We start from the raw sequence: 25,567 nt of genomic DNA, 5'->3' as shown, positions 1-25,567 counted from the left end.
AGAGCCTATTTTCAGGCACTTACAATGTTGCCAAACTATAACCATTTGGAATGAAATTTTCCATGCCAGGTATCTGCCTCAGGCTGAAGTTTTTGGATAATGTCCACAAACTTAGCCGTTTCAAATAATGAGGGTAAGGAAAAATTCAGTGTTTTGTCCAAGTTAAAAAGCAATTGTGACCTTTCCTTTGAAAAGCTCTGGCATCCCTCTTCCTTGGAGAGGATTTGCTTTCATCGTAGATATCCCCTTGGCCCTCCTGAAAACCTGCCCAAATCTGGCTATGTTATATGCCTTTAGGAAGCTGAATTTGAACATGCTCAGGGGATAACTATGAGATTCCTTTCATTGTAGCAATTGAACTCTTGAAGTTTTCATCCTCCCTGAGCAGATTCCAAGCACAGTTCAAGCAGGACTTCCCTTGCAGTTTCAGCTGCAGACTTTCACAGCCCATGGCAAGGCCAAGCACCTGAAGAAGGAGAGCCAGGAGTCTGTCTTGCACTTTTGGTGATGTTCATTGGGGTGAGACAACATGGAGGAGAAAAAATCCTGGATTAAAATGCAGGAGGAATAAGAGCCAGATGTGTGGGTGGTGATGGGGGAGTGAAGACTCAGGAATCCTCCCAACAAGACAAGCAGAAGGACCAGGCTGGGGATGGTCCGTGTATGTGACGGGCAGCGTGCGGGGCCAGGGCAGGAGGCAGAAGGATGTGGTAGCTGGGGAGAATGGGGGAAATGAAGCCAGAGGGGAGAGGAGGAGCCCAGACAAGTCTTTTCTCACCTGGGACCTTGGTTCCCTGGAATAAACCACAGGGCCTGGAGTCAGAATTTTTGCCTGCCACATCTAATACATGAAATGCACAGCCTCAGCCCAGACACCAAAATTAATATGTATTCTTTCCATTAATCTTCATAGCTGGTGAGTGGAAGGGGCTCGTTTCCTTCACATTTGAATGATACTGGAGAAGTTAATTATTTCTGAGAACTTGACTATAAAGTAGAATATCATGGGAAGAAAAGTACACTAGAAATGATAACTATTTAGGGGAAAGCATGAATAGCAAGACATAATGAAAAGATGCTTTACAGCAGAGGACAGAGTTGAAATTCCACAGATAACTTTAATTCCAGTGTTTCCTTAGCTGTTTGCTATTGAGATGTCAAAGTCATGTTATATGCTTGTAATGTTGCTTTTCCTTTACTGTCTGATTTTGTTGTCAGGTCTGTCATTGTCCATAAGTACTGACTGCCAGCTTCTGCTTCAAAATGTGGAACAACAATGAGCATAGATAGCAATGAAAGCTGGGATCTGGTGTTGGGATGGGTTATTCAGAGATGAAAAATCTGTGGCACAAGGTTTCCAGAAAGGCAGGCAAGACTGGACCATGTCTTCCGGAAGGCTGATTTGGACTGAAGAAAAGAGATTATTATTTCAGAAGAAGAAGTGATCCTAGGAAATTCTCCTTTTCTATGTTGCATTTTCTTCTAACTTTTTTTCTCAAGGATACTGAGAAAGATAGACATGAAAGATGCACATCTGTATAATATCACTGGATTTAAATTCACTTCATAGGAGTTTTCATTTCTACTAGAAAATGTCCAGACTCCTGCAAACTAAAAAAACTTTTAGAACTCTGACTAGCAATTTTGGAAAAGGTCTTTTGGTGCATCAACAGGTTTGTGCTGACAAAAAGAAGCATTACAGCCCTCAGCATGTTTGCCTGAAGTTCTTTGTAGTGTATTGAATGAATGCTTACAGCTCTGCCACAGGCACCCACTCTATTTGCTAAGACAGGCAGTGGGGATGCTAAGGACAAGCATGTAACCCAGACTTGTGGGGACCGGGTTAATGGCAAGAGCTTGTTAACACTGGAATGCTGACAGCACAGTAAATGTTTGGTACTAAAGGCTTGGTTTTATAACAAAGGGAAAACCTGGACTTTCACTGTCGTTGAAGTCATGTGAAGGGGAATTCCTCACTGCGTGGCTGCAGGGAGGTTTGTGTGTCCCACTCAATGACTGGACATAAAACTCCTGTCTGGGAGAGTGTCCTCCAACAAGCCCTGCTACCTCCAGCAGCTTCCCATGCAGCAACAATACTCTCAGCTCCTTGCTGCTGTGCTGGGAAGTGCATAAGCACTGGGGCTGGATGGGATACATTTTTTCTTGTGGGAGATAGGTCTTATATATGCAGTAGTGGCAGTAATTATTAAGCAATTTTTACCCTAAACCATCACCATCAAAGCAACCTCTATAACTATTATTTCCCAAGAGATCTCTGGACCTGGGAAGGTTTCAGCCATTGATTTGCATGCCACTGGGGAGAGGACATTTATTTACCATGCTGAATTTACCCCATCCCTCAGCCTTTGGGCAACAAAATGTGCTTCTCTTTATCCAGTATATGAACTATAGAAGGCAACAGGTTGTTTGTTTGGGTTTTTTCCTCACTGCCCTCATGCTTCTAGAATCAGTAAAATTTTTTCAAAGCATCAGAAGCTCAGAAATTCAGGAAACTATTTACACCACTGTCTGGAGTGTGGGTTCAGCTTGAGTGAATATTCAAATGCTTCTCCAAAGCTTATCTGGCCTAGCCAAAACCTCCTGAATTTACAAAATTGGGCTGGGCATTTTATGAGAACAGGATGTCTTACAAGATTTTCAGAATTTCCTCTGCTAAGAGAATATACCGTGAGATCAGCTTGGAAACCAGAATAATTTATTTTGATTCAAAGTGGGCCGTAATGTTTCCAGATCCTAAAAAGATTCAAAGTGAATTGGCTTGTAGAAATCAATTGAGAGTGGAGGAGAATGACTTCTTTTATTTTGCCTTCCTTAAGCCAGTTTGCTCTTCTCCAAAGGCATCCAAAATAACTCCACTCTTGGCAGACGTGTTTCCCATTTCAAACCCAGCCCTCCCCTTGCTCCAACACTGCCTTGCTGTTGGAGCACCTTGTCTAGAAACAAATTATTAACTTTAAATTCTAAGCCAGCAATTAATTCTCTCAAAGGTCAGACAGATCAAATGACTTCCACATCAGCTCAAAGCTCCTCCATCAAAAATGAGATGAAAGTGCTGGTGTTCCTGATGTTCATTCCAGTCTGGCATCCCAGGTTTCAAAGGCTGCCCTTTAGTTTGGAGGCTGAGGATGGGCAGCTGGATATCAGGAGGGGTTTTGCTGTGATCTCTCTGCTCTTTGAGCCCATATGTCAGATCTTTACCACTTGTGCTCTTTAGGGTGACCTTTTTTTTTGTTCTGTCCACTGAGCTGTGTTTATCTGGAGTAAAAATGCCACCTCCTGAAAAGCCCAGGTGAATCTGTGCTGAGACGTGGCTGGCATGGTTCAGCTGAAGGGGAGGCACAGCAGCCACCTTGCAGCACCCATTACACCTGCACCTGGCACACACCACCCAGGCTCCTGGGGAATGTTTCAACACAAAAGGGTGCTTGCAGCTCTTACAGACTTTTCCCAGAATAGTCTGTTTTCCTGATGTTGCCTGTAAGAAGGAACGCAGACACTCTGGTGGCTGCAAACACACGAAATGTAGATGCCAAATATGGTGGAGCTCAACCTTGCTGTGACTCCCTGGATAGGACCAGGAAATCTGCAGGGTCTCTCACACCTGCTCTGACTTTCTGTTTTCAGACTGCTTTCATTATTTGCTGAGTAGCTGACCTCGATGATCAAGCTGTCCCTTTAATGGCCCAGAAGACTAATTGCCTGCTTTGTGCACAGACTGTCCCATTACCTGATCCTGCCAGGGGGATAACAAAGGTGACCAGAATGGGTCATTCTTTCCCTGCAGTGCCAGTTGAGAAAAACATGGGTGTATGTGCCTCTCCTGGGAGGCAGTAGCAGCAGTGTTAGAGCTTTTTTCACACTCCAAGGAAAGCCAAAGCCAACTTCAAAGAATAAAACACAGTGGCTGTGGCCATCTCAGGTAACAGAGAGATCTGGCCGAGCCTGGACTGCATCCACACATCTCAGCTAGAGAGGGTGCAGCCCTGCCATGATGAGAAGAAATAGTCACTGATCCCACAGAATAAATGTTGAAAAGCCACTTTAATATCCTGCTCTGAACTACAGCTTTTTATTTTAAAAACTTTCTCAATGTCAGAACTTTGAGAAGTTAAAGAATTTGAGAGGGAAAGTCCCACAGCTGCAAACAGATGAGAGAGTGAGTTCACTGTCCACTGAAATGGGAACAGTAGAGAATAACTGTACAGCAGCAGTGTAGGTGATCTGCAGTGCTTCTTCCAGTGATTTAATTGGTGCAGCGTGGCTTCCTAACAGTGGTGTGTTGAAACCCAAAGATGGTACAAGATCAAGCCCTTGGGAAAGCATTTTGGAGGGGATGGTGTTTGGCCTGGTGATTTAAGGTGAACAAGTTGCCATGGATTTAATTTTACTCTGATATAAATAAGTCTTCCTTTCAGGGCATCAGAGCTAGCCAGCTAAATATATATATATGTAAATATCTGTATTTCTATCAATATATAAACTCTTCTGACAAGAAACTACTTAAAATGAAAAGGGAAGCTTCTTTTAGCCAATAGACCAATCATTTCTCACAGTGCAAATCTGAGATCAATGAGACTGATTTATTGGATTTATAAGCTAGAACAGTGGCATCACTGACATATTTCCACTTACTGAAAATAGGTGTTAAGTTACTTAACTGGAAATTAAATAAAGATTGAATGATCAATGCAGCAATTTACTAAAGTAGTGTAGTGGATACTAATGCAAATCAAAATTTTCTTTAAAAATATCCCTAACTCAAGAACACATACTCAAAAAGTAGTTAACACAGGGAATTCTAAACAGATCAAATTAATCATGTCTAAAAGACTTTCTGGTCTTAGAATTTTGCAACAAATATGCAGCAGCAATGAGGCAGTTCTTGGGTTTAAGTGGCCTAGTTAGTTCCTAATGCTTGAAGCTGAAGTAACATCTTTGAAGCTGTGGTTTAGGTGTTAAGAAGTCATGTAGGTGGAAAGGGAGGGTTTATTCAAATTCCTTTCTTCTGTCACACCCTGGTATGGCCCAGGCTGTTGGAGAGGTACAACATTCCCTGTACGTGGTCGTGTCACCACTCAGCAAATACTTGCTGACCACAGCAGAGCCTTGGGTCAGATAGGGCTGAGCACAGGAGGGATCTGCATTCTTTCCCTTCTGAAAGGTGAGATATGAGTCCTTTGAACAGCTGCGTGTATCCTGCAGTCATCCCCTTAAAATGCAAAGAACTGCCTCCCTCCAATGCAGTCCAGGCAGGGGAAAGGCAAAGCTTCAGCAAGAAAAGGCCACTCAAAATACAGGTCTTGATAAAAAAGCATTTCCTGTTGTCTTCCTCTCCATGAGTCCCTGAAGATAGCTTTCAGCAAAACACATCTCCCTTCTATGACCTGAGACTGCACAGGGCACCCCAGCAGCAAGTGCAGCTGAGGGCACGGGGGAACTATTGCAGGGCAGCTCATAAGGAGATTTCTCCTCAAGCAAACTGTTTTTCTCCTTATTTATAATTGTAGTGGAATTTTAAAAAAATCTAAAATTGCCAAAAAAAAAATCAGAAAAAATACAGAGGGCAAGGGATCAAATAATCTGGACCTGTGTCACCCTCACTGCCAGATGTCTGTCCTGTGTCCTCCTCTCCTGCACAGAGCATGGTTCATGTTTCTGCTTCTCCTTGTCAGAAAACCTTGGCAACAAGCTCCTTGACTGGTTGAAGGATCCAGGTAAATTTTTAGGAAATGGCATCTTTCGTGTCCTCAGATAGTACACAAACCTCACAGCTCTTGTGGCAATGTTTAACTGGGACCTTTTCACTGTGAGCGGATTATTAACATGGATTTCACACCCCTGAAAGAATGTTCGAAGCCTACAAAGAAAGACATTGTCTGCTTTGTTTAACAAATGACACTGTTTCCCTTCTGCCTAGCAACCTGGTTAGAGGATTTGTAACAGGGAGCAAGGAGGGTGAGCAGGACAGAGCAACTCAAATTAGCAAATAAATCTCATCCCTTCATTGCACTTTAGGCAGGAACTTGTAATAAGTTTAAAAAGCATGTCTCTCTTAATCCAATAACTGTAAAATAACTCCAGAAACTCAGATGCTTACCAATCCATTAGAACTGTAAGAAAATACATCTTCCAACACCATTTCAAAATATATTTTTTGAAAGACTGATTGCTTTGCATATATTTCCGTGCAGACAGTAAGATCATCACATTATCATGCCCTTAATTTCTACAAGTGAGAACTGATAATATAGCAATGTCACTGTAAACATTAACAGATGCATCATTCTCTGGCATTTCTCACTTGTCTTCAAAGTCATCATTCTCTTATCTTTTCTGACATGCTGAAACTGAAAGTATATATGCCTTTTAAAACTTCCTTATTTTATGCCTAGAAGTGATCAGGCTTGTTCACAGCCAAGCTGTATGAGTCAGGCTGAGCCATTCACACAGCGGGTGCAGTGGACGAAGGAAGGAGTCTGGCCAAGGACTGAAACTGCCAGCTCGACCAGCTGCTGATGTGCAGATGTTGTGGCTGCAGTAGACCTGGAGAGAAGGAGGGACACTGCTGCAATATACCTAGATTTTTTTGTCAATCCAGAATGACACGACAACTTGGTAATGTACTGGGGAGACCACAAGGTATGTCAGGAAATGTCAGGAGCCAGATGCTCTGCAGGGGACAGCAAGCCAGAGCCAAGGGTGACTGCAAGGCCATGAGGGTCACAGGAAAAGCACCATTGCTTGAGTCCATGGATGCTCAGGGTGAGCCACAGCCCTTTTCACCAGGATTTGTAGTGATAAGGCAAGGAGAATGGCTTTAAACTGAAATAGAGTCGGCTTAGATTAGAACTTTGGAAGAAGTCCTTTACTCTGAGAGGCACTGGTAGAGGTTGCCCAGAGAAGCTGTGGATGTTCCATCCCAGTGAACATCAGTGTTCAAGGCCAAGTTGGATGGATCTCTGAGCAGCCTGGTCTAGTGGAAATTGTCCCTGCCCATGGCAGAGGGATTGGAACAAGATGATCTTTAAGGTCCCCTCCCAACCCAAACCATTCTATGACTTTATGATTGTCAGACAGGTCCACAGTGATGAAGCAGAGCAGAGACCAAGCTACGAAGGCAAGTCAGTGGTTTAGGGTGACAATGAGCAAGGTGCAAGGCTGGACACTGACATTTCCACAACACAGCACAGAATGGCACAAATGGCCTGTGCTTTACTGGAGCTGATGGACAAAGCAGAGGAGACCTCAGCCAGGATTCCCACTGCTCTTTCACAATTACTGTTTTCTCAGTATCCTGGGAAAGTGCCCATTTGTATCACGTGAGTGCTGGCCAGGAGCCTGGGCAGCACAAACCCCAGAGCCCTGGCATGGGCAGCATGTGTGACTTGACACCTTTCCAGCTTCTGGAATGGAAGGAACTGAGTGTGTGTGTTCCCATATATCTCTTTGGGTCATTAAAGACCTCAGAGAATCTCCTGTCAGTGAGGTTTGAAAAACCCACGTGGAGGTGGGACTTGGTGTCCCCACCAGCAGATGGTGTGACAATTGTGAAATACAGCTCAGCTTAAGGGGAGATCAGGCTAGTACTTAGGAGAGAAATCTATTGAGGATTACTAAATGCACAGAAAACCCAAGCAGCTGAAGAAATTCCCAAGCTAGAAGGCAGAGGTTTGGGAGGATGCTCCAGGAAAGCATCCCATTTGCTTTTCCTGGCTTTGCTTCTCACTATTTATCACAGCCACTGCTGGAGACAGGATACTGAGCTGGAGGAGACCTTGGTCTGACCCAGGACAGCTGCTTTGATGAACACACAAGTCATGCTAAAGGATCAATTTTGTCCCTTTTAGACTCGGAGTGATTCAGATTCCCTGCATAGAAGAACCTCAGTGACAGGCTCGGCCGAAACTCATCTTCCTTTATCCATAACCCAAACACCATTCCCTTAAAATCCTGCGGCTATGTAGGATCAGTCTTGGTCTTAATGTTGTTTCCAATTCTACTGCAAAAAGAAGACAATAAAAAATAATTTGCAAAGTCCCTTTCCCTTCAAGAATTACAGATAAAAGTTTAAATATCTTATTTTGTCAAATAATTGCAAAACTGGACAAGCAATTTGACTACTGCTCTAAGTGATACAGTATTGTAAAAATGTCCTCTGAGGGTGCATGTAGTAGTATTCTTCATAAAAGCAATCCTTAGATATGTAAAAACTTATCCCTTGTACAGACAAGTGTTCTGGTTTGTTGCATAAGTTATCAGGTCAGATGAGAATATTTTTGCAGATACATTTTTTATGCTGTTACATTATCTCCCGTACATGACAGGTAAGTTCTAAACAGGCATGGTCCTGTGAATGATCTCAGAGTCCCTTTTGCTGTCTTATATTGCTCTGCCTGAAAAGGCAGGTATCTGTGCCCAAATAAACAAACTTCATTCGGGACAAGCTAAACAAAACCCGAAAAAATTCAAAGTCTGTCTACAAGTGGCCCAGCACAGCATGGCCCAGCTGGAGCTGTCTGCACCCAGTTGGCCAGAAGACATCAGAAGTTATCTGCAAAACAGCTGGGAAAAAGCAATAGCACAAGCAGACTCTTACAGCCACACACAGGCAAGGGAAAAAAATTAGGGGAAATATAAGTATTAAATGAATATTCAAAGCTTGGCCCAACTTCCATTTAATTGTAAGTGAAAGTCCTTATTGCAGTACAGCAGAAGATGTCCTTGAATTTTATTTTCCCCAAACCTAGGATGGCTCTGTGAGCTTTTGAACACTACAATAAAACTTAAACCCAAAAATATTCACTGTGTTTGGGTTCTCTTTTAGATTAAGGTCTAAGCAAGTAGTGTAACCCCAGGTATTGGATAATTAAGCAATACATTTTTACTTTGCATATGTGTTGCACTCCTGTATATAGAGGAAGTATCAATGAAACAGTTTTGTTTCACTGATAGTTATTCTATATACAGGAGTGCGCACACATATGCAAAGTAGCAGTGAACTTCATTTTTGTTGCCTACATTGCATAGATTTTGTGATTATTTTAACAGCAGCATTTGTTTTTCCTTATTCCCATTGTTTAATTGGAACAAAAACAACCTGCAGTCCCACTCGCAAACAGCATAAATCTCCCAGTTCAATAATCTGTTCAGTCGAATTGTGTTCGAGCTCTGGGGCAGTATGAGAACTCAGGCAGTCCAGGAAGTGTTTGTACAGATAAGAGATTTGCAGAGAGAGGAGGGGTGGGGGGTGAAGAAAATGATTCCTGTGGGATTTTGGTTGCTCTGGGGGTCAGGGGCTGCAAAGAGGGCTGCAGGACCACACAGCCTCAGCCCCCTTGGAGGAGCTTTGGGGTTCCAGGGAGAGCACTGAGCACCAGGCTGGAAAGGTTTGGTCCCAAAGGTGTGCATGACCAAATTCGGGCCAGAGGGGCTCCTGGCAGAGTCCTTCACCTGCAGGACTGGAGCAATATCACATCGGGAATGACAAACAGGCACTTGGGGAGACGTGAGCACCTTCCACACTGCCCGGAAAGCTTGTGATGGGAGAGTCAAAGAAACGCAGAGCGCATTGCGTGGCTTACAAACAAAGGCCAAAGTAAACAAAAAGCCATAACTTATCCCTCAGAAGTCATCGATTTCCCCTATTCTCACACTAGAGTGCTGCAGCGTCAGGAATCTGTGTCTGCAGCCAGCACCAGGAAATCCTGACTCCCGCGGTCCAAAGCTCAATGGGATCATTAACTCCAGCAGAGCAGCACACAGCTGGGAATGAGACATGCGGGAACCTCATGCGGGCAGAAAGAACCCTAGAAAAATGCCTCGTGTGGGTAGAAGGAACCCTAGAAAAATGGCAGTGATGGAAAAGGGCATCAGGCTGTGTCCTCTGCTGTTTTCACACTGGGAGAGTGAGCCACAGCCTCAGAGGGCAATGGGCAGGGGGGAATGTGAAACACATCAAGGTGCTGAGAGTTTGAGTTCTGGGACATGGGTTTTGTGCAGTTATACACAGCAGGGAAAGCAGGGCTCTTTCTAAATTGCAAAAATAATCAAGGAAAACTTAATATTAAATGCTTATTAACTAATTAAAGATATATACAACCAGTTTCAAATTCATTTGCTCTGGAAAGCTTGGGAACTCTTGAATCCAGTGTCAGAAGAGCAAAGGAATACAGTGACAGGGTCTGCCTTCCTATTTGCACATGGTGGGCAAGTAATTTAATTTAATGCAAGTAATACAGGAAGTTTCCTGAGCCCAGCCAGGGGACACATTGTGATCCTGGAAAGGAAGGTGTTGAAGAAGCACGAAAATTGAATAAATTACTGATTTCATGGTCCCTGTAAAAGTTGTTGAGAACTAGGTAAACAAACTCATTTTCCCAGTAGCATGAATGTAGTGGGAAATGAAAGGATTAATTTTATTTAACTTGTGTCTGAACGCTTATAAAATGTGCTAAGGTCTTATGTCTTGCAGATGGGGTATTTTTAAAACCGTATCCCTTCTAGCTGTGTTGCCTTAGCTGTTCAAAGCTGAAAATTTCTAAAGACATTTCAGGGAATCTGGTTAAAATGCCTGCCTGGAGATGTGCAGCTGTCACACAAGTCTGCCTGAAGCCTTTCAAGATTGAAGGCAGAAGTCAATGTTGCTTAATTATATAGATTAACAGAGAGGATGTGGAGATGAAATAAGAGTATCAAAGGTCAGTACAGAACCTCTAAGATGTCCTTGCTTCTTGATTTGTGTAACTAAAAAGGACAAATGTAAAAGAAAGGTTTCCAGGTTTGCTGTTTGGTCTTGGCAAATCTCTGCTCCGATACAAAAATATGTAAAGCCTCTACAAGATTTTGGAACATGCAGCTATCAAACATAGTCCAGAAGAGATAACTGAGGGACAATAAGGCTGGAAGCAAAAATTCACAACAGGAAATACATGTTTAAAATGCAGGTGCTGTATCTGATTGACCAGGGACATAAGATTGAGTTATTACAGATGAAGTCCTTAACTCAATGTACAGCTGCAGACAAGAGCTGCTTTTGAGGTGATAGCAAGCACACTGCACTTTCAAATTTAAAGAGACAGGATTTTCATTGAACTATTTAAGATACGCCTTTAGCGGTGAATCCCGTCTTAATGCTTTCCCAGTGCTTTCTCACAATAGTTGGCTCTTTCATTGATACAGCCAAAATGGAATTGCTGGGCATCAAGGATGCCCTCACAAGGTTCACTGCTATCATCTCCTGGCTTCCTTTGGATCCCCCGTGGCTTTGACATAACAGCTTACAGAGCCATCTAGACACAAGTGGGCAGGATTGTACATCATGAGACATGAAACCCTTACTTGGACAGTTTATAGTAGACCCTTATCTCTCCTCTAAAGCAGCTGCCTGAGAGAGACAGGCAAATGCACATGGATCTTTTAGTCACACATCCATGTTCTGCACATGGCCCAACAGCAAGGCAGAGTGCTGGTGGTTTTATTCTGCCCCCAGATTGTCCCAGGCTTTGCCTTGCTTTGTCAAGGAACCAGATGTACTGGGGACTAGCAGGCATGATATCCCCTGCTGCTCCCTCTGCTAGTTGTGTGCAACAAGGCACCCAGACTCTGCCCTTATCTTTACCCATTTCCCCTGTACCAATTCAATTCAAGTTAACATCTTATTTCCAAAGCCTCTCAGGTAAGTCCTGACAAAACCACGAGTCAGTTCCTCAGCTGAATTGCAGATACCTCTACTGTCCTGATCCCCTCAGGTTCTCCAGCTCAGCACAGGGAGAGTTACAAGAAACACATGCCCAAGGTTCCATAGCCTGTGTCCTGCTGTGGCATAGCTGCTGACTTCCCACTGCTCCTCCTGGGTACTTTACCCTGTGTCCACCTTAGAACTATTGTGATTCCTGTGGGGATTTTTGCTCTGTTCACAGAGCAGCCAGCCCAGCTGTGCTTCCTTGCCACACCTGCAGAACAGAAAATGGCCCACTACCTCACAGAAGAAAGGACAGAGGCCACTGTTCATGCAGTGCAAAGAGAGGATGAAGACACCAAACCCACAGCTCTTCCTCAGTGCTCTGAGTAAAACCAGAGCCTGGTGGCTGGGCCCAGCAGAACAACCCATGCCATTTTTGTGTGGAAGAGCTTTCAGCCTGACTATCCTGTCAGCAATGGCCTGCTCCTACCCATCACCCAGCAAACTGCTGTGTTCATTGGCATGCTCCCCTGTTTATTTAGGTGTGACAGGTTTCCGTTGTTATTTGGATCAAACCTGCCTCATTATGTTCATTCCAAGCACTGCTTGTGTGCTGTTTTGTTGACATCTCCTAGGCATGCAGGGCACCAAGGAGATTAATAACATTCATCCAAATGTTTTCGCAGAGGTCGGTGCAAGAAAGAAATACTGGTTCTGACCTTGCGGACTTGAGATACAGATAAGAGGAATTCGGAATGTGAAGGGACTTAAGTCTTATTGCAGCAGAGGGAGAATATTACCATCCACAGGATTTCAGAGGCTCAGTGCTACTCCTTCTAATGCCGGACCTCAGGGCAGAACTGTGCAGTTGGAGCCTGCAAAAAAGGGTGGTTAAGCACTGCAGAAAAAGCCTCATGCAATGAGTCTCTTGAGAGTATCTCCTCACCACCATCTTCATCACACAGACTGTCCAGTTCTGTTCATCTTCAATCTATAATTTTCACCTGCAATAACCTGGGGAGTGATAGTGGGACACTGACACACACAGTAATACTTTGGGATCTCAGTGTTCAAAAGCTTGCAGAAGGTAGAGCAGGAGCAAGCAGAGCAGATTTTAACTCTCTGGAGCCAGAAAGGACATAATTTATGTGCTCCTAAAGAAGAACCTGTGCTGGCATTCACAATAATGTAAGTTAAAAAAAAAAAAGTAACCAAACTTAGGAGAATAGAATTGAAAAGGAGGAAGATGTAAGGCTTTGGGTGGGTTTCCAGTACCATCAGGACTTCCCAGGAGCTTCTGTATCTCAGGACTAAGCTTTTTAAAAGTGCAGTTATATGTACTGATGATTGGGTTCCTGACACACAAACGCACAGTGGAGCCCCATCCTCAAATATCAGCCCTTCCACTGGCTCTATTCCCAAATGCCAAGGGGGTCCAGCCTGCTGACCGTGAGCATACATGGCACAGTGCTCACAGAACTGAGAGGCCTCTGACTGACCCCAAGAAAGCCACCTTGGGGACCTCCTGAGGGCAAGATCTGAGTTTTGCACAGCTGTGTACCTGGCTCAAGGAGTGGACTGCTGCTGGGGATATGGGAAGACTTGCTGCTTCCCTGCCTTCTGCAGGTACAGCAGCCTTGTGACATCACAGCTGTCCACCTGATGGCAAAGCCACCCCTCCTGTGGAGTCACTTGTAGCTTCAGAGCCATGGAATTGTCACAACGTGTGCCACCAAGGCCATTTCCAAGCCGTGACTCAGTTACAGACAAATTCCTTTTTCCTGGCATGCTTCCCTTTTTCCCACTTCCCTCAAAGCCAAATTTGCCTCCTGCATTAGAAGAATTCAGGAGAGTTTTCTTCCTACTGTTAAAGTGGAATTCATTGTCTTTCACCATGCCTTTGACACCTTCCTGTGCACCCTATTCTACCTCAGATGCATCCATTTAAAGCCAGGTTCAGCATTCAATAAATGTCCAGGTAAGAAACACCTGACTTCCAAGGTGTTACCCTGTGGACAGCACTTGGGGTCCCTGCATCTGAATGATGTTTGTCCCCTTGGCCCTTGAGGCTGTCCTGGTTTTGCCATCTACCTGTCTGCCATTTCTCAGCAGCTTCTGCCCAAGGTTCTTGTTCTTGGTTGCTTGGTTTGAGTGCTTCATCTTCCAGCTGAGGAGGCATAACCTTGTCCTTTCCACCCTCCAAGTCTTGACTACTCGTGTCCTTAACAACCTGATCTAGTTAGATTGGCTTAGAATGGAGGGTGGATTAAGTGGCCTTTGAAGGTGCCTTTAAATTTAAATCACTTCTCAGCTGTGTTGCCTGCAACAGGGACTCAAGAAGACAAGCAGTCAATTGAAGTGGATGATCAAGGATGAGGTTAAACATGCAGCAGAGGAGTGTGAGACACCCCCGAGGCCATCAAAGCAAGGCTGAAAGGCTGAGAGGGTTGGCAGCTGGGCAATGAAACCACCTGAGAAAGGCTCAGCAAGCCATTTGGTGCCAAGAAGGTTGAGGACAATTTGTGATGTGGAGCCCTTCAGTACCAGGCAGGAAGCTGATAAAGCAATCTGAGCATTTCTTCAAAATCTCTCGAGCAGAGCTGCAGTAGTTGGGAAAAGAAATATAAAGCTTTAGTAAGGGCACTTTACATCATCAGGATGAGTTAAAATTTAATGATGCACTTATAAAGATCAGGGACTCCTCTGCTTTTCTTGGATGAAAACAAAACGGCAGTTACATGGAGAAGAAAAAAGTTAAAATGTATTAAACACAACACAGTCTGTGCCTACACAGCACTCCATCAATACAGGAAAAAATTAAACAGGCATGGATAAAGATTTAAATACAGTTGACTTAATTATTTTATATTTTGACCAGGCCAGATTAAAGGTATTTGTTTCCTTTCCTTACTAAGTACAAACCCAGATCCACCATTATCAAGTCTAGAAGAGAAGAAAATATTAAGGTAAGGTAAGGTTCATGCTGGTTTTGGATGAAGACAGGGTGCAAAACCCATGAGTGACTTCATTACGAAAATAAAGATTAACAAAAGAACTTACCAACACATAGACAAAAAGTGGAAGAGTGCAGAGTTACACGTCCAGGGCCAGTTGGGCATGGGACATAGGGAGATTTTATGTGAAGGCTTTTTGTTTTCTTTCTAACAAGATACGATTCTACAAGTAGAAAGCATGTTTATGATCCTTTTCATAAGACTTTAAAGCCACTTGTTAGTGTTGGACACTAAGTGGGATCTTGGCAAAGAAGTAACAAAGGAAGAAGCCTGAAAATCATTAAAACGTGCCACAGGAACAGAGTAAAGCACACATACCTTGTGGCAATTATTCTCCAGAAAAAGGTGATTCCGTCTTTGAGGGATACGAGTGAGGCCCAGTGATCTGCCCTCTCAGTGAGGGTAGAGAATGGAAAGCCACACAGCAGCAAAGACCCAAGGTTATTGCTGTATTAGAAACCACAGAATACCTGAGAATGGTCCTACAGGAATTCAAGCTTCTTCCCACAAAAAGACTGTGGGATCCATATCCCAATTGATATTTACACCAGTGCACGCAACATGTGCACAAAACAGGGGGATCTGGAAACCCAGAAGTGCTGAATATCTTGCAAGGAGGAAATCCTAAAGGTACAGAAAAGTCCCCATGTGCTGAAAATTGAGCCAGCAGAGGAGATTGGCCTGGCTGAACAGAGAACTTTGGCTGACAGTCAGGGGAAAAAGGAGAGTTCATGTCTAGAAGAAGGGGCAGGTGATTCAGGAGGACTAAAAAGATATTGTGAAATTATGCAGGGAGAAAATCAGAAGGGCCAGAACCCAACTACAACTTAACCTGGCTACTGCTGTAAAAGGCAATAAAAAAATGTTTCTATAAATACAACAGCAACAAAAAGAGGGCTGAGGAGAATTTATATCCATTACTGGACATGGCAGAAACATAGCAACAAAGGATAAGAAAGGCTGAGGTGCTTTATGCCTTCTTTGCCTCAGCCTGTAATAACAACCCCAGTTGTTCTCGGGGTACACAGCCCTGTGAGCTGGAAGACAGGGACGGGGAGCAGAATGAAGCCCCCATGATCCAAAGGGAAATAAATGGTCAGTGACGTGCTGCAGCACTTGGATGCACACAGGGCTGTGGGACGGCTGGGATCCACCCAAGGGCACTGAGGGAGCTGCTGGAAGTGCTCAGCAGACCTCTTCCCATCATTTACCAGCAGCCCTGCCTCACCAGGGAGGTCCCAGCTGAGTGGAGGCTGGCAAAAACAATGCCCATCTACCAGCAGGGCCAAAAGAAAGATGCAGGGAACTACAGGCCTGGCAGCCTGACCTCAGTGCTGTGGAAGGTCATGGCAGATCATCCTGAGTGCCATCGTGGACACACACAGCAAACCAGGGGATCAGGCCCAGCCAGAATGGGTTTGTGAAAGGCAGGTCCTGCTAGACCCACCTGACCCCCTCCTGTGACAAGGTACCCATGTAGTAGGTGAGGGAAAGGCTGGGAATGTGTCTACTTGGACTTCAGCAAAGCCTTTGACACCATCTCCCACAGCATCTCCTGGAGAAATCTGGCTGCTCATGGTGTGGATGTGGGTACTCTTCACTGGGTAAGAAAGTGGGTGGTGGCCCAGAAAGTGGTGGTGGATAAAGTTAAATGCAGTTGGCAGCCAGTCATTGGTGGTGCCCCCCAGTGATAAGTATCAGGGTCAGTCCTTGTGATTCCTTGTCCATCTTTATTGATGATCTGGGTGAAGGAATTGAGAGCACCCTCAGCCAGTTTGCAGATGGCACCAAGCTGGGTGTGAGTGCTGACCTGCTGGAGGCAGGGGGCTCTGCAGAGGGATCTGCACAGGCTGGATCCATGGGCCAGGGCCAGTTGTGTGAGGTTCAGCCAGGCCAAGTGCTGGGTCCTGCCCTTGGGTCACAACAGCCCCAGGCAGTGCCCCAGGCTGGGACAGCGTGGCTGGAACGCTGCCCAGTGGGAAAGGAGCTGGGGGTGCTGCTCAACAGTGGCTGAACATGAGCCAGGGCGTGCCCAGGTGGCCAAGAAGGCCAAGGACATCCTGAATGTATCAGTATTTATGTGACCAACAGGACCAGGGCAGGGACTGCCCCTCTGTGCTGGGCACTGGTGAGGCCACACCTCAAATCCTGGGCTCAGTTTTGGGCATCTTATTACAGGAAAGACTTGGAGGTGCTGGAATGTGTCCAGAGAAGGGCAAGGAGCTGCGGAAAGATCTGGAGCACAAAATCCTGTGAGGAGCAGCTGAGGGAGTTGGGGGTGTTTATCCTGGACAAAAAGAGGCTTAGGAGGAACCTTGTTGCTCTCTACAAATAACCTGAAAGGAGGATGTAGACTGGTGGGGGTTGGTCTCTTCTCCCAGATAAACAAGAAAAAGAACAAAAAGAAATGGCCTCAATTTCTCTCAGATATTAGGAAAATCTTATTCTCTGATATGCTTGTCAAGCACCAGAACAGGCAGCTCAGGGAAGTGGTGGAGTCACTGTCTCTGGAGGAATTTAAAAGTTGTGTAGAAGTGACACTTAGGGACGTGGCTAAGTGGCGGAGTTGGTAGTGTTGGGCTAATGGTTTCACTGCATGATCCAAAGCTCTTTTCCAGCCTAAATGATTCTGTGATTCTCTCTGATTCTAAGCAACAATCCCAAGCAACAACTATCTGCACTGACAGTTATATTAATTCATCTGAACTTGGATGGAGAGAGGGACATCAGACCTTTAACTTCAATTCAAGTTACTTTCCAAAATCAACATTCACCAAAGTCTTGTTGAAATGAGCAGGCACAGAGCCAGGATTGCACATTCATACCACTCTGTTCAGCTCCTATTGAAGCTAAAGCAAGATCTTCCATTAGCTGGATTTGGGGTTTTTTGCACACAGCTGATGTCTGGTGAGATTTGGGAATGGTATTTGAAACCTGATGACTCTGAATATAGTTGATTTATTATATCATTAACTTATGTTTTTCATGCTTTTGAGATCTAGTTGTGATAGCTGACAAATCTGTTTTGCTTCCCCATTCCACATCCAACTTTTAGACACCTAATTTTACTCTAGTATAATCACACTATTTATTAACTGAGACAGTCTCATTCTTGAAATTCATTCCGGGCCTCAACCTTCCCAGAAAAGGCATGTGATGGACTGGTTTCTTCTTTTTCTTACATCAAACTGCATAAACTGGGCATGGGGCTCCAAAACCAGGTACTTCTTCATTGCTGGATACGTGACAGCAAGGCCAGTCTCGTGGATGTCCAGCTGGCACACGTTCCCACAGGTGTCTCCTATTCCAGCAGTGATCCAGACTGTGGGGTTCTGGGCTGTACCTTGGCAGTCTTTGTGCCTTGCCTGCTGACTTCTCACCAGCCTTGCCAGAAGTTGTTTCAGGGAACATAAAGCAAGACTGCTGTGTCTGTCCACCCCCAGGGCCTGGCACAAAGCATCCCAGCCCTTCCGAAGCCTCGCGTGCTGCACACGGGGAACCACGATGCATACTCCAGCACCTTGTGACCCACTGTACTTTCCATTGCTTTCATAGGATTATAAGGAACTGAAGCTTCATTAAAAGCTTGTAATTGAGCTTCATATTTCTTTGCTGTTTTCCTCAAGGGCTGACACATTTCGCTGCATTTTGGTCACAGACTGTGAGGGACTGGGGTGAGAAAGAGGGCGGAGTGAGGTACTTTCCTCTTTTCCCAAAACTGCAGCCACATCAAAACATACCGTATTTTTTATGGCAGAAATTGCATTTGTCACAACCCAGAAAAAATCCCTTTGTGTGCTGCTGTTTCCCCTCATTGTAACACTGTTGAAAGCTTCTTCTCCACACTGTGGCTCTGTGTTTCACATTCCTCCTCTCTGAACAGCATCATGGGTCTATCCCAAATCACACCCCTTGGTCTTCACCCCAGGTCTGTGGGTTGTTCCAGCAGGGCAGATGCACCATGCAGGTCAGGACAGCTTGGCCAACTGTCCTGCTCCAGCCTGCAGTGCTCATTCACAGATCCAAATGGATGCATCCAAACAGGGGGATTTGCTTTGCCTCAGTTATTTTCTCTCACTCCCAAGTAAACAACCCATCCTGCTTCAAACAGCCACCTGTGGTCCTAGCTTTGCTTCTTTTATACCCCTGTTTTCCAGTTTGTCTTTGTCCCCTCTGCATCATTCAAGTAATGACTCTTTTCACATCTTTTGTCTGTAAGTTTCACCCACTTTTTAAAACTAGTTTAATCCCAGGTTGAGTTGGTATGTGCTTTTCCTAATGCCCAGAAGTTTCTTCATTGCTACCTTTGGACTCTCCGTCCATAGAGATGATGCACAGAATTAATATTCAGTGTTGGCAGTAGTTCTGACCTAAGCAGGAGGCTGTACTGGATCTTTGGGTTACATAGGAGTCTCCACGCCGTTATTTCTGTGATTCCTGCATGGCACAGCACCTGCAAGGGTGTTTTCTGTCACTCTGTGTTTGGGACCTCTGAACTATTTAATCGTATAGTCTGTGAATTACAACTTTGTGCAGAGTCTCTGCTTTATTAGGCCTACTTGTTCATGTTTAGAACAAGACAGGAACTAAAACAGTGTAGGATTTCAATGAAAAAGGATGTTCTACTAAAACTCAGCCACACTGACAACTATTCTGCCAGGGAATAGATTTTACAACACTCCTCCATCACTTGATCACGCGATGCAAAACTTCCAGCAGGCTGTGTCCTTTCCTGCCATCACATAGTTATTTTGTTGTTGGTTCCAGGCTGGAGAGCCAGTGGAATGCATTCTTGCAAAGCCTAATCTTAAAACCATTGAGATTTGTGCAAAGTATTGGATCGGCCTGCTGCATCCTAATTCCAGAAATGGGCAGATGGCAGAGAGCAGAGCATATTCTAGGAGAATATATTGGAATGTCATAAGAAGCAATAATGAGTAAAATTTGTTTTCATAGTGAAACATTTAATATGCATGACATACACTGCACAATTACTCACATTCTTAAAATGAAATGGATAAATGTTTCCAGCAGGCATCATCTTCCAACAATTCTTTCAAGTTGATGCCAAAGGAAAAAAAAGTAAAAAAGCAGCTAGTAAAATTTCTGTACAGAACATACCAATATTGTCTCCAAAGCTATCAGACATGTTTTCATGAAGATTAAAGTCAGGTTAAGAGAGAGGCATCCAAAATATATTTTTCCTAAGGGTGGGGATAAGTAAGTGAATCACGTAGGACCACTGTTTCACGTAAGATATTCTGTTTCCATTAGAAAAAGACTGTGGATGAGTTGGAGTTCCAAACCATATTTATCTGTATTTACAATTCTAATTTAGCTTAAGCTAGGTCCAGATCTGATCAAATGTCCCACTGCATGTGACTCCCAAATGTGGGTGAATGTTTGTAGAGTGTAAAACTCTGAATGGTCTCTCCTGTTAGTGTAGCTGGCAGCACCAAAATCTGTCCACATTTGAACAAAATCTGTCCACATCCCAGGTTTGCAGAACCAAAAGCAAAAAAAGCTGATAATCTGCTTTCTGAATGTCTTTTTGTTATAGTTACATCCTTTCTGCACACAGAACTCAAAGCAATCCCAAACACTGTCTAGTCAATGTCTACCCATCTTTCAAGTTCTTTATCTGTCTCTTCAGCTGCTATCTGTGCAACTCTTTCCAAGTAGTTCTAGAAAATACACTCCAAAATTTTTGCTTTAAGAGGCTGGTGCTAACTATACACTGAAATAATCTGTTGTTATTTCCCCACCCTTGCATCTGTCTGCTTCTCTCTCTAACCAAAATTTTATCGTTTCTTGTCTATAAAATGCCCATTACGTGCCAGAGGCTGACACAAATAAATAATAATATTCAGTTTGCTGGACGGGATCATATCTAGGTTTTACAAGAGAAGAAGATTCTTTGGCTGTTGCCCACTATTATTGATCTGTTTCTGAGCAGTGATTTCAGATGGCACCTTGGCAAATTGCAGTTTGCAAATTGCAAATTGCAAATACCTCAGCCAGGACCCTTTGAAATGTGGGCCTGTGATTGCTGAAATGGTGAGTGCAGGGCAACAATCAGCAGCCAAGATTGAAACAGGCCATCAAACAAAGCAGCTGCCCTGGACACACACACACAGCTATGCAAAAGTGGGCAGGGAGATCGAGCCTCAGGTCCTGGGAATGGGAGGGATTGCTGCCATTTCAGCTCTCAGGTTCATGCATACAAAATGTTCACAGATTCTTTGTTATGCTCACTTTTCACAGCTTTTGCAAGACTTATGCTTGAAGCTGGTAGTGCTCTTGCAGCAGTTGCTTTTCCTCTCTCAGCTGCTCTACTACTTTGTGTATTTTTTCCAAGACACTTTCTTCTCCTTTTCTCTTACATGTTCTTACATGTTCTGAACTCTTACGTGTTCTTAATTTGCTCAGTCTTCTCAGCATTTGAGATGTCAGTCATGGTTACTACCTATTGTTTGCAGCAGTAACATATTGCTTGCCTACACTTGCAGACAAAAGTAAATACCATGGAATTTACCATCTTTGCTCCATCCACTGACCTTTTCCATCTCAAAGGCATGGACACTGTCATGGCTGCAGATTCAATTGCTTTGTCCTACTTTTCCTCCCTTGAAGAAGCACCTGTTGTGGGTACCAGCTGGTTGACAGCTTGCAGTGTGGATCAGGTGTGAGTGACCTCTGGACAGTGAGGTGTCTGGTTCTGTCACACACAAATGGATGCTGAAAACACCCACATGTGTCATGCACAGGGCCTCATACCCTACACCAAATGCTATTTGGGAGAAATTAGTAGGTTCATACATTGCTGAGATCAGTATTGAGAAGGTAGATATTGCCTGTGGTATTAAATCATGGTGAAAAACATCATGCTGTAAAATGTTGGGCCAGACAATGCATCAGCCTTATTAGACAATTCTCAATGTGACTAATGATGTGCCAAAAGTATCAGACTGAATGAGTGGTCTATAATTTTCCTTCAGCTTTTCTCTCTCTAAAAATGGTCTATAACATTTCTGCAGTGTTTTCTGGTGATTACTCACTGGGTTACTCCTTATGCACTAAATTTCCAGGTAAGTAACTGTCTGTGAAATGCTGTTTTTATGGCATGTCATACAGTTGTGTACCTGTGAGGAGTAAGAGCTGTAACACCTTCCTCACCTACACTGTTCCTGAAGAGCAATGCTCTGTGCTGCAGCTTTTCATCTCTAGTTGCCCCCAGAAAGCAGTAAAATGTTTAAAATCAAGTGGCAATTGACAGTCTCTGTGGAAATCAAGATCGCAGCTTCATGCTTAAAAGACTCTGAGATAACTTCACATAAGACATACAAAAAAAGCTAAGAACTTTGTTTTCAGGCACTTAGGGTTTACTTGTTTCAGACCTCTTTGTCTTCTTTTGAATTCCTAATTCTCTCAACTCTTCTTTCCTGCATATTTTCTCCTTTACACAGTCCAAAATCCTTCAGACAGAGAGGACTCTTTTTTCATGTAAGGAATGTACCTACTGTACCCTCAGTTCTCCAGGCCTCTAAACATAAAGAAATAAAAATATTATTGCTTAGGATAATAGAATAATGAATTGTCCTCAGAAACCTCATTAATTCCATGTGCCCCACTGTGTGTCCTGTTTTTGTCCCCTCCTTCTGACTGATGACTGGGCATATGAAAGAAGATGCTTGATTCAGGGTTACCCTGCAGAGACTGGTTTGCTATTCTAACCAAGTTCTGGGAATAACAGCACATTTTTCATCTTGGAGAAACAAGAAACAATAATAAAGAATATTAATTAAATATTGTATTGTGTTCTCATCTTTGGTGAGCCTGAAACTATTTTCCACACTAAAAGAAAATAAATAATTAATAAAGAAAGCTCTTTTGTAAAGGAACACAAGCTGAAAAACATCCTATAAAGTTACAAAGTAAAATGCAGTGTGTTTTTATAGTGGCCTATGAAATGCTTATAAATATTGTTTATTTTCAGTACCATGGACCTCTGAACGTGCAGTAGATGACAATTAAGTATCTGATTCATTTTTATAGATATTTTTCTCTACAGAACCTGGTTGCATATTTATTGAAGCATGCCACATGCCAATTCTTCTCTGTTTGTCATAGTAAGCACAGCCAAATGCCATCTCAGCTGAAAAAAAGTGTCCTACAAAGACTGGAATGTATCACTCAACTCAAAAAAATAAGGGATTGTAATGCCAGTGTGTTCACTGTTTTTAAAAGGAAAAGCATCATGTTTTAAAGCATTCAATATATGCAGGAAGCATGCTTCAGGATGCCTCTCCTGGTGTTTTTCTTCCCTTACTGCACTGCAGACAACCCCATGTTGTTATTTCCCCTTTTTTCCCATATCCTAAGTGTAGTTTCCCCGCTCTAGATACATTTCAGCACAATAGGAAAAATGTTTTGTCCTGTGCAGTGTGTAGTAATTTCCTCTCAAATGCCCTCTCACTGGAGAAAAAGAACCTGTGTCTGCCTGGCAGCACAAAGTCCCATTTTCAGTGGTCATGCACAGCTCACAGGCTGCTGCTTGGTTCACAGACCATTCACCCAGGAGGAAAACTGGTGTTGTCATGGGAAGGCAGCCTCCAGGTTGCCTCCAGGAGGACAGAGGAGCCCTCATGTCCTACCTCAGCCAGAGGGAAACCTGCAAGTTTGGATATTATAACTCCCTGGTTACACAGTTCTGGTTCAACCGCTGGTCTCTGCATGAGACAGTCTATAAATACATACATAAATTAGAAATTCTTACTAGTATGACTCTGTCTTCCAGGGAGGCTGAGGCCCAAACCAGCCCAAAAAATCAGACATTTTAGCCCTTGTCTTTAAAAACATTTAGAGGTGTAATTCTGGAGCTGGTGTGCTTCATCTTTTGATACATTCAGAACCTACTCATTGAGCAACCTTAGATGGGCTCAGATGAGTTAGGTTATTTATCTGATCTCCCAAAAAGCAAGAGCAGAACCATTCTACAGGGTTTTACAGCCCACTATAGTGAACATTTACATAAAAGATTTTGATAGCTATACAAAATTCAGGGAAATGGGTTATCATCTCCTAAACCTCAGTTTTTGGGCATCATGTATCTATGTATTTGGCAGAGGCTGCAAGGAAAAGAGTTTTGCTTTGCATGATGCATTTCTGACATATTTTCTTAATAGGTTCTCAACAGTTCATTGAATTCTGTGGAATTCCCTAATTTTCTGCTTGTATTTGTTGTTTACTGCATGACAGAGGCACATGGAGTGAAGGGATTCAGCTGCAATCTTTACATCAGCCTGGGCTGTTCTGGAGTGCTGGGCTTCAGCCTTGGCCAAACTTTTACTTGGACGGTGGGAGTGATCCTTAAGGTAAAGTGAAATTGAAATAGAAATAGTGTTAAAAAGTAAAAAGTAATTGTAAACTCTGATGGAATGTGTAGATGATACCAGATTTATCAAAATACCTAAGGAGATGTAGCCCTTACATTAACAACAAAAATTAGTATCAAGTGGTCTGCCATGGGTTTGCTACTGAATTGTCTTTTGGAGGACTTGGTGGCTTTCTCAGGATGTCTCCTTAAAGCTGATCTGGGTCTCAAGGCTCTCAGTGTGGCTCTGAGCCCCCTCACACAAGTTCCAGCTGGCCACTGAGCTGTTCCAGCTGTGTGAGCTGGAAGCCTTCCAGTGACCACGGGCACAGGACAGAGCTCTGGGGCTTGAACAACTGAAAAGGGCAGAGGGCTCCTTGTTCAGGTGGGGATAATCCTAGTGGAGCAAACAATTACACTGCAGCAGAACTGAGGAAAGGGATTGCTGGAGGGTGGTTTTCACTGTGCGTTTCTCTGCTCAGGCTGGCAAGGTGTAGGACAAAGGTGCAGCCTTGAAAGGTGGGTGAGACCTGCATTGATCCAAAACTGCAGGCAATGTGGTTACAGCCAGATACACAAGGGTTGTGCTAGTGCAACATCACAGATCCAGTAAAATTCACAGCATCCAACTGAGTTTGGACTGAGGGAGGTGCCAGAACAAGGGAGCCATCTGTAAGGCTCTCACCTTCAACTGAGAAGCAGCTTCCTCCTCCATGACCTGTGCAGTAGCTCTGCATCTGTGCTGTCTTGCTATTTGGCAGGAACTCTTAGAAAAAAATAGAACATAAACACTCCAACAACACAGAACAAAATACTTTTTGGCAGATCCCTTCTTAACCAGACATGTCTAGGTCTGTGGCCAGTGGACATTTTGGAGAGTTGGAGCATGCACCTGGAGCAGCCCCAGCCCGCTTGCTGCATTAGCAGAGATTCAATCCGTCGTCACTTGGGAATAACAATGGAGAAGTGGCTGGAAACACAGGTGCAGAGTGAGGGATGACAGGAACTTCCACCACAGTAATAAATCTGAGGGGAGAAGCAGATGCTCACCCCATCCCCAAAACTGATTTTCCTTAATGTGAATCAAGCCAGGCTTCAGCTGCCCACAGACAGGTTACACGGTGGGAGCTGCCTGGCACACTGAAAGAGATAACAGGGAAAAGTAGTGTGAAGATGCAATTTTCCAGAAAACCCACTGTGCTTCTAAATTCTCCTCCCAAATACCATTCCTTTGTCTCTGCTTCTTCCACACTCCCTCTTTCCACCTCTTTATTGTCAGGAGGCACTGAAGTGGGAACAGCAGCAGGAGTTGGTGGAAGAGCTGCAGCCTGACCTCTCCTACAGGAAGGTGTCCCACGAAAATGATGGTTCATCTACTGTTCTGCTTTCCTCTTTTCATAAATTTGAAGACATGGACAAAGACCCTTCTCCACTCACCATCATTCAGCAGGAAAAAGAAAGGATGGGAAAGGAAAACAA

The 25,567-nt window shown here is 43.9% G+C and overlaps 3 long non-coding RNA genes across 3 annotated transcripts; 2 read left to right on the top strand and 1 right to left on the bottom strand.

Moving 5' to 3' along the window:
* The first annotated feature begins 750 nt into the window (after positions 1–750).
* LOC135289987 (uncharacterized) lies at positions 751–8,819 on the top strand. The gene is made up of 2 exons (XR_010352735.1): positions 751–7,340; positions 7,869–8,819. It is a non-coding gene; the product is annotated as an uncharacterized LOC135289987 (long non-coding RNA).
* Positions 7,161–13,331, bottom strand: LOC135289986 (uncharacterized). The gene is made up of 3 exons (XR_010352734.1): positions 13,263–13,331; positions 12,502–12,576; positions 7,161–8,020 (listed from the first exon to the last, which is right to left on the bottom strand). It is a non-coding gene; the product is annotated as an uncharacterized LOC135289986 (long non-coding RNA).
* LOC135289985 (uncharacterized) lies at positions 12,030–25,567 on the top strand. Its single transcript, XR_010352733.1, has 4 exons — positions 12,030–12,243; positions 12,388–13,679; positions 23,974–24,089; positions 25,368–25,567. It is a non-coding gene; the product is annotated as an uncharacterized LOC135289985 (long non-coding RNA).

The sequence above is a fragment of the Passer domesticus genome, chromosome Z, assembly GCF_036417665.1.
Source record: "Passer domesticus isolate bPasDom1 chromosome Z, bPasDom1.hap1, whole genome shotgun sequence".
Classification (NCBI taxonomy): Eukaryota; Metazoa; Chordata; class Aves; order Passeriformes; family Passeridae; genus Passer; species Passer domesticus.
This window is presented reverse-complemented; position numbering and strand designations above follow the sequence as displayed.